The sequence below is a fragment of the Vitis vinifera genome, chromosome 12 (assembly GCF_030704535.1).
Source record: "Vitis vinifera cultivar Pinot Noir 40024 chromosome 12, ASM3070453v1".
In the NCBI taxonomy this organism is placed as follows: domain Eukaryota; kingdom Viridiplantae; phylum Streptophyta; class Magnoliopsida; order Vitales; family Vitaceae; genus Vitis; species Vitis vinifera.
In genome coordinates, this window is record NC_081816.1 from 18,337,255 (window position 1) to 18,344,591 (window position 7,337).

Below are 7,337 nucleotides of genomic sequence, written 5' to 3' on the forward strand. Positions count from 1 at the left end.
TGGTTCACTCTATTGTGGAAGTTTTCTTGTTATTCAATTTATTATTTTTTTACCCATCCTTGCTGCAGTGTTTCCAAATTGAAATTCTAAATCTTATTGGAGAGTGAAGTTGTTGCCATTTTCTATTTAGAGTTATTGATGATTTTATATTTTGTTTTATAGTGTTATGACACCAGAAATAGGCCAGATTTAGTTGAGAATGGAAAAGGGAACACACGCACATAGTGGACATATGTTCACCTCTGATAACATATTTATACTTTTTATGACATAATAATTGCACCTGCCCTCTTTTAGAAAAAAGAAAAAGGGGGAAAAAGGAGTTGAGGGCCTGGATGTTAATCATCATCATTTTGACAAAATTGTAATGAGATTAATTTCATTCAAAGACTTGTGAGAATATCTTTAAGTTGCTGTGGACTTAACATTTTGAGTGATAATTAAGTATAGAGCACAATATATCCTAATAAGCTATTCATCTCCTAAAATATACCATTTGTTATATTTCAAGTTGTGATTTGGTTCATCCTGTAACAACTTCATTTGTGAATTAACTACAAGGAGCCCCATTTCCATCTCTATTTGAGTTGCATCATGCAGTTAGTTGTATTAAACATCAATTTGTATTTTGTCAATGTTGGGTCTTGCTTGCATCCACGTCCACCTTTTTACTTTTCTTGGTGATTGCATTTTATTTCCCTTCAAGGAGTGAATTATAAGAGGAAGAAACACTTTCTCTCTCACTCAATCTATCTTTCTCTCTCTCTACAAAGAATCTCATCTCCGTTTGACTCATTCTCAATCTCCCTTCATGGGAACTTTCGAACCTTGAAATGGAATTGAAAATTGTTTGATATATCTCTCTATCTCATTCTCCCTACCCTTATTTCTCACTCTCCCTTGGCCCCTTTCTTTCCCTATTTACTCATTTTCAACCTCCCTTCATAAGAGATTCTAAAATTTGAAATGGAATTCTTTTCCCACTCTCACTATGCCCTTTACTTCCCCAATTCCCTTATAGATTCACTATTAATCTCCCTTCATAAGAACTCTAGGAACGTCAAATGGAATTGAAAATTTTTGGATCTCTCTCTCTATCCTACATGCTTTCTCAACCCTCCCTCCCCCCCCCCCCCCCCTCCCTCCCTCTTCCTTTGCCACCTTCTTCTATTGACTCATTCTCAATCCCCCTTCATAGGAACTTTTGAACCTTGAAATGAAATTGAAATTTTTTGGATCTTTCCCTCCCCTTCTCGCTTTCCCTCTCTTTTTCTTCTCTCATTGACCTGTTCTCAATCTATTTTCAAGGGAACTTTTGAACCTTGAAATGGAATTAACAAATTTCTAAGCACTCTTCCTCTCCCTTTTCGCTCTCTCCATTTCCTTTCCCAACTAGCTTAATTTTAATCTCCCTTCATGTTTTGAACCATGAAAAACAACTCTTCCCTCTCTTCTTCCCCTTCTCTCCACCCTCTCCACCACCTTATTTCCTTATTGATTCATTCCCAATCTTCCCCATTAGGAACTTTTGAACCTTGAAACGGAATTTAAAATTTTTGGATCTTTCCTTCCCTTTGTCCTAACCCTCTTTTCCTCTCTCCCTATTGACTCATTCTCAGTCTTCCGTAACGAGAACCCTGGAAACTTGAAATGACATTAACAAACTTTTCTCTCTGCCTTCCCCGTTGTCCTCTCTTCCATTGATTAGCTCAATTTTATCTATATTCATGTTTTGAATCATGAAAAGAACCTTCTTCCTCTTCTCTCCCAGCTTTCCTTCTTTTCATTTTCCATGTCCTTCTGTTCCTGACTGCTTTGATCATAATCTCCCTTCATGAGAAATTTGGAACCATGCCAAGCAACTTCTCTCTTTGCATTTGCCCTTTCCACCACAACTCTTTGTCCAGTCCTCCTAGTACAACTATCTCCACCCAATCTTCTTGTATGGAAACTTTTGAATGATTAAATGTTTCTCTCTTTCTGTCCTGTTGTATCATTGCATAATGTAAACATAGTATTACCTCACTTCCTTGCTTCCATCCTGCAACAACTGACTCAACTCAATCTTCCTTCATGAGAACTTTTGAACACTTGCATCTCTCTCTCTCTCTCTCCCATGTTGTCTTTGAATATGTAAACATAGTACTTATGGAGGAAAATACAAGTTCTAAATCTATGTTGTTGTTTCCACCGTAGTTGACTACAAATCTCCAATCAAGTTTACTAAATGACTGTCATACAGCCAAATGAGCAAGTGTTGTATCAATAGTGTGGCTTATACTAGGAAATATCTATTGGGTGAGGTGTAACTGCAATGATTTTGTGCAATAATCACAAGGATAGAACTATGGATTTGTGTGTGTGTGTGTGTGTGTTTTGGGGGTGGGAGAATATGAAAGGAAGATTTTAAAGCACAATTTCCTGAGTATTTTTCTTAATTATACATTTTTTTTCTAAGACTAATATTCTCTCTTTCATTTTCAAGGGATATCAAATGTGCTAATATATTGGTGGGTGTAAATAAATCTGTGAAAATTGCGGATTTTGGATTGGCAAAGGTAGTTTTCTTCAGTAGAGCTACAATCTCCATTGTTTCTAAGTGTTGAACGATGTAACATAATATTTCTGGTTGTTTATCTTCTCAGGCAACCAAATTGAATGATGTAAAATCTTTTAAAGGGACACTACGCTGGATGGCCCCAGAGGTTTGCTTCCTCTCTTTTGATATCTTCATTTTTATGAACAATTCATGTTCTGAATTGGATTGAGAACTGCATTTACTCAACTGACTTTTAGCATGCTTGTGATGCAGTCTCTAAAACCATCTTTAGTAAGCGATTTATTCAAAAAAAGAAGTGATACATCTTGTGAAATGGTCCACTATGTGTTTGGAGAAAACCAAAGGCAGGTTAGAGGCTTAACATCTCTCTATTAAATAAGATGTTTTTATGCAAATGGAGTTGGCGGTAAGCCATTGCAAGAGGTGCCTTTTGGACATGACTGATTAGTGGCAAATATGGAGAGGAAGAAGGTGGGTAGTGTTTTGGTGAAGTTAGAGTTGGGTATGGATTTGGGCTTTGGAAATCCATTAGGAAGGAACGAAACACTTTCTTGGGTTTTTTTTCCTTTTGTAGAGGGTAATAGGGGAAGGATGAAGTTTTGGATGGATAAGTGGTATAGAGATGAACCGTTGTGTATTTCCTTCCTTTCTTTATATACCTTAGGTGTTGCAAAAAAGGCTTGGGTGGCAGATCTTTGGTTTCAACATGGGGAGAGAGGTCATTGAAACACTTGTTTCTCATGTTCTTTGAATCATTGGAAAGTGGATGAAGTTGAGGATTTATTTTTCAAGTTGCAAAGAAAGGCAGTTGATAGAGAGGGGGAAGATAAGTTGGTGTGAATGAACTTGTACAATAATAAGTTCTCAGTGAGTCATTTATATGTTGATTTGGAATTGGGGGTTTCTATGTTATTTCCAAGGTGGGTAGTTTGGAATTCATGGGTCCCTTCGAAAGTTAACTTTTTTGCATAAGAGACAATTTAGGGAAAATTTCTGGCTTTAGACTAGCTTCAAAAAAGAGGGTAGTCTTTGGTCAATAGGTGTTTTCTTTGCAAAGAAGAAGAATTCATAGATCACATCCTCCTTTGTTGTTATTTGGTTAGGATTCTTTGGCAATTGCTATTTGATTTCTTTTGTATTCATTGGGTGCAAGTTGCTATAGTAATGGCAACTCTTTTAGGGTGACATGTTTCTTTTGTGGGCAGAAGGAGGAAAAAGGTTTGGAAAGCAACTCCTTTATATCTATTTTGGATAGTTTGAAAGGAAAGAAATCTTAGGTAGTTTGAAAACGAGGAGCATTTAACTCAATTTTTTAAGATGGTTTTTTTAAGAAATTTGTTTTCTTGGGTAAAATTGTATATAGAGATTGATTCTATGTCTTTACTTGATTTTATTGAGTGGTTGGGTTCTAGTTAAGGGAGGGGGTTGTTGGGGTTCTTTTCATGTTTTTTTGCTATGACACTTTTTGTATACATCTACTTTGGAGTGTCTTTGTGGCATTTTTATTTTTTAATGCATTTGGCCTTATTTATGAAAAAAAAAAAATTCAGCCCTTACGTTGTTCAAGTTGTAAAGTTCGATAATTCCATGTAAGAGCACACCACAACTTTGAAAAAATAAAAAAATAAAAAAATAAACAAAAAAAGATGGTAGCAATTCAATATGCAGCCTAGCATCCTCTTGGCCACACCCTTTAGAACAACCTAACAATTTTGCATTACAGAACTACAATACCCTCTATTTCACTTGATTATTGATTTGGATGGGCTTGTTATTAATACTTGTATCACCCATAACAAAGTTATAGCCAGACTATGGCATGTTGGAGTTGGCTGATAAGCATGAGCATGGTAATATTTCTGGGAACAAAGTTCAAGTTTAACTACTTGCAACACTCTTTCAACTTTGTTGTTTCTTTCATTCATGGATTCATGGATATTTGCTAGTTTCTTCAGGAAGCATATTTAACTATTTTAAGTGGTTATTGGAATCTTGGATTATATTTGGTGTTAAGTCCCAAAATGTGGACTCTTGATCCTTTTTGAGCCCTATAAAGATGTTAAAACCATGGATCTATGAATTTTCAATAATAGTACCATATTTTATTCAAAAATCATATAGCAGTTGGGATTCAAAACTCAAACCCCAAGTCTAAATCTAGGTATCCAAATGATTTTGGAAAATTTACATTATGTTATAAGGCACAACATGCTCAAGCGTTTCTTGTTGATAGTTTGAGTTTATGAATTATTCTTGTTTCTTGTAGATAGTTTGAGTTTATGATTTCATTGTGTAACTATAGGTATTTAATCAGAAAAATGAGGGCTATGGGCTTGCAGTTAATATATGGAGCCTTGGATGCACTGTGTTAGAGATGTTGACTTGTCGACCCCCATATTCCAACATGGAAGACGTACGTATGACATTTCATAGATATATAACATTATTTTCTTTAATGTTTTTTCTTGTTTTGTTCTCTTGTTAGTGCTCTTCAATTACTTGTTATTCAAATTGATGATATGGAAATTGGTTAAGTTTGGCTTTGATTTTGAAAATGCTGATGATATTATAGTAAGGGTTAAGATCTTGACCCAAAGTCTACCCCTTTTTGAAGGATTCAACATAAAAACAATCTACACTTGTAACATCTCAAGAATAAAAACACTCAAATAAAAAATATATCTGAAATTATTTGGAATGGGTTGAGTCTAAGAGCTTCTTAGATCCACGCACCTTATCATTTGGTGATTATTGTTGGAATGTATCCCAAATTCTTAATTAGTATTAATTCCTTTTTGTAAAGAATATTGTATAGAATATTTACTAAGTTGATATATTAGATTTTTTTTAATAAAATAAGGAAAGTTGTTTGGAATATCTCTATAAATATTCTAGGTTATAAGGAAAAAAAGTTATAAGATAGAGATGAGCTTGTAGAGACTATACGAAATGGATAGAGATGCGAGGAAGAACGGGAGATATCCAGTGGAGTGAGAGGGCTCATGGTAGGGTATGGATACAAGGAGTGAGGAAATATGGGATGTTTCGGGAACCCAATAGTTGTATTTGGTTTTGTCCTTTGTAATGTGGAAAGGTTGGGTTGTTGGATTTGGGATATATATAAAAAAAAAAGGTTCAATCTGAATCCATTTATTTTTGGATAATTGGCAATTATGAATTATATTTTTCCTTATTTGGAGAATGTGACTCAATATCTGTCTTGTCCTGGCTGTCATGTATGAATACCATGGAATTGTCGATATTTTCTTTTATGTTATCAAACACTCCAATTTACAAGTGCCTGACTAAATAGGCTCATATCATTGGCAACAACTTTTCTCAGTTGTCAGATGACATTTTGCAGTCACTCCAGAATTTTTTAATTTTAATTTTAAATTTCTTCTTTTGTAACTTCAGTTTGTCATATAATCTGGGTGAAGGAGCCTCACATTCCTGATTGTGTGACCTTCCCTGATGAAGGACAGTGCAGATGACACTGGAACTCATGGTAGCAGATTCAAAATCTTGTTGAATTGCCAATTGATAACGTTTGGAAACACCAGGCATTTTATCATCAAATTGGAAGTTGAATGTTTCCAAATAAGGTTTTGACTTGATTATTGCTTGTGTTATCTAGCAAGCTCTAAAGGCACCCAAACTCATCTTTGGGCTAGAAAACAGGTTTTTATAGAAACATCCTTGGCATAAGGTTTGAAAATATTGACCATGCATCTTGCTTTCCAAACTCATCCTTGGCATAAGATTATTACTTTCCAAACAGCTAAGTTTGGAAAGCAAGATTGTAGGCTTGTAGATTTGTGCTCTTCCTTCAGATCAAGTACTTTGTATATGCAAATATTGACCATGCATCTTGCTTTGTGTTGTCATGTATCATCACTCAACCTTGTATTCAGAAGATATGATAGCCAGACTTGTGTTAATATGCTTCTTGATATTGCTGTAGATCTTGCCGCTTAAGAAATCAAGTTTTAGTGTTATCCATTTCAAGTCCTATGCAAAGTTAATTGGAAGGTTTCTGTTTAGAAATGGGAATGGAGGGGGAGAGATCACAATATTCAGTGAAAGGGAGGAATAAAAACTCTTGACAAGAGTGCGTTTTTGTTTCCATGAGAACAGTTCTTTTATTCCTATTCTCATTTCTAGTACAAGTAGACTAAGCACATTTATGAATGAAAAATGGAATGGATTTCCAGCTTCCATTCCCATTCCTATTCCAGTGTACCAAACATGCCTTTGGTGTCTAAGGGAAAATAATTGTGTTGCCTGATAATCAACCTTACGACTTGGAATGCAGTCCATCTCTGATATTATATTGGCAGGGGCAAGTGATATCAAAAATTTACAGGAGTGAACCTCCCGATGTTCCTGATTCCTTCTCATCAGATGCCCGAGATTTTATCCTCAAATGCTTGCAAGTCAACCCTAGTGATCGGCCTACTGCTGGTGAGTTGCTGGACCATCCATTTGTGAAGAGGCCATCTGGCCCTCAATCTCCTCGTACGAGTGGAATACAACCTTAAGTGCTTTTGATCTAGCTACGGAGCATCAAATACATCGAGGTAAAATAAAACACCTTTTTGGAGTAATTTCTTTTCTTTAGCAGCATTGATCCATCAGACACTGGAGTTTGTCCAATCCAGCTGGAGGAAGTACATCCCTATAGTATGACTTTTTAATTTATTTATTTTTTCTACTTTAGAACTCACTCATCTTCCTAAATACAAAAATTCTTTATATTTACACTACAATTTAACTT

At 35.4% G+C, this 7,337-nt stretch overlaps 1 long non-coding RNA gene across 1 annotated transcript; it reads left to right on the forward strand.

The window, feature by feature from the left end:
- Positions 1-2,467: 2,467 nt before the first annotated feature.
- On the forward strand, positions 2,468-5,183 carry LOC132254759 (uncharacterized). Its single transcript, XR_009467117.1, has 3 exons — positions 2,468-2,558; positions 2,646-2,705; positions 4,863-5,183. It is a non-coding gene; the product is annotated as an uncharacterized LOC132254759 (long non-coding RNA).
- The last annotated feature ends 2,154 nt before the right edge of the window (positions 5,184-7,337 follow it).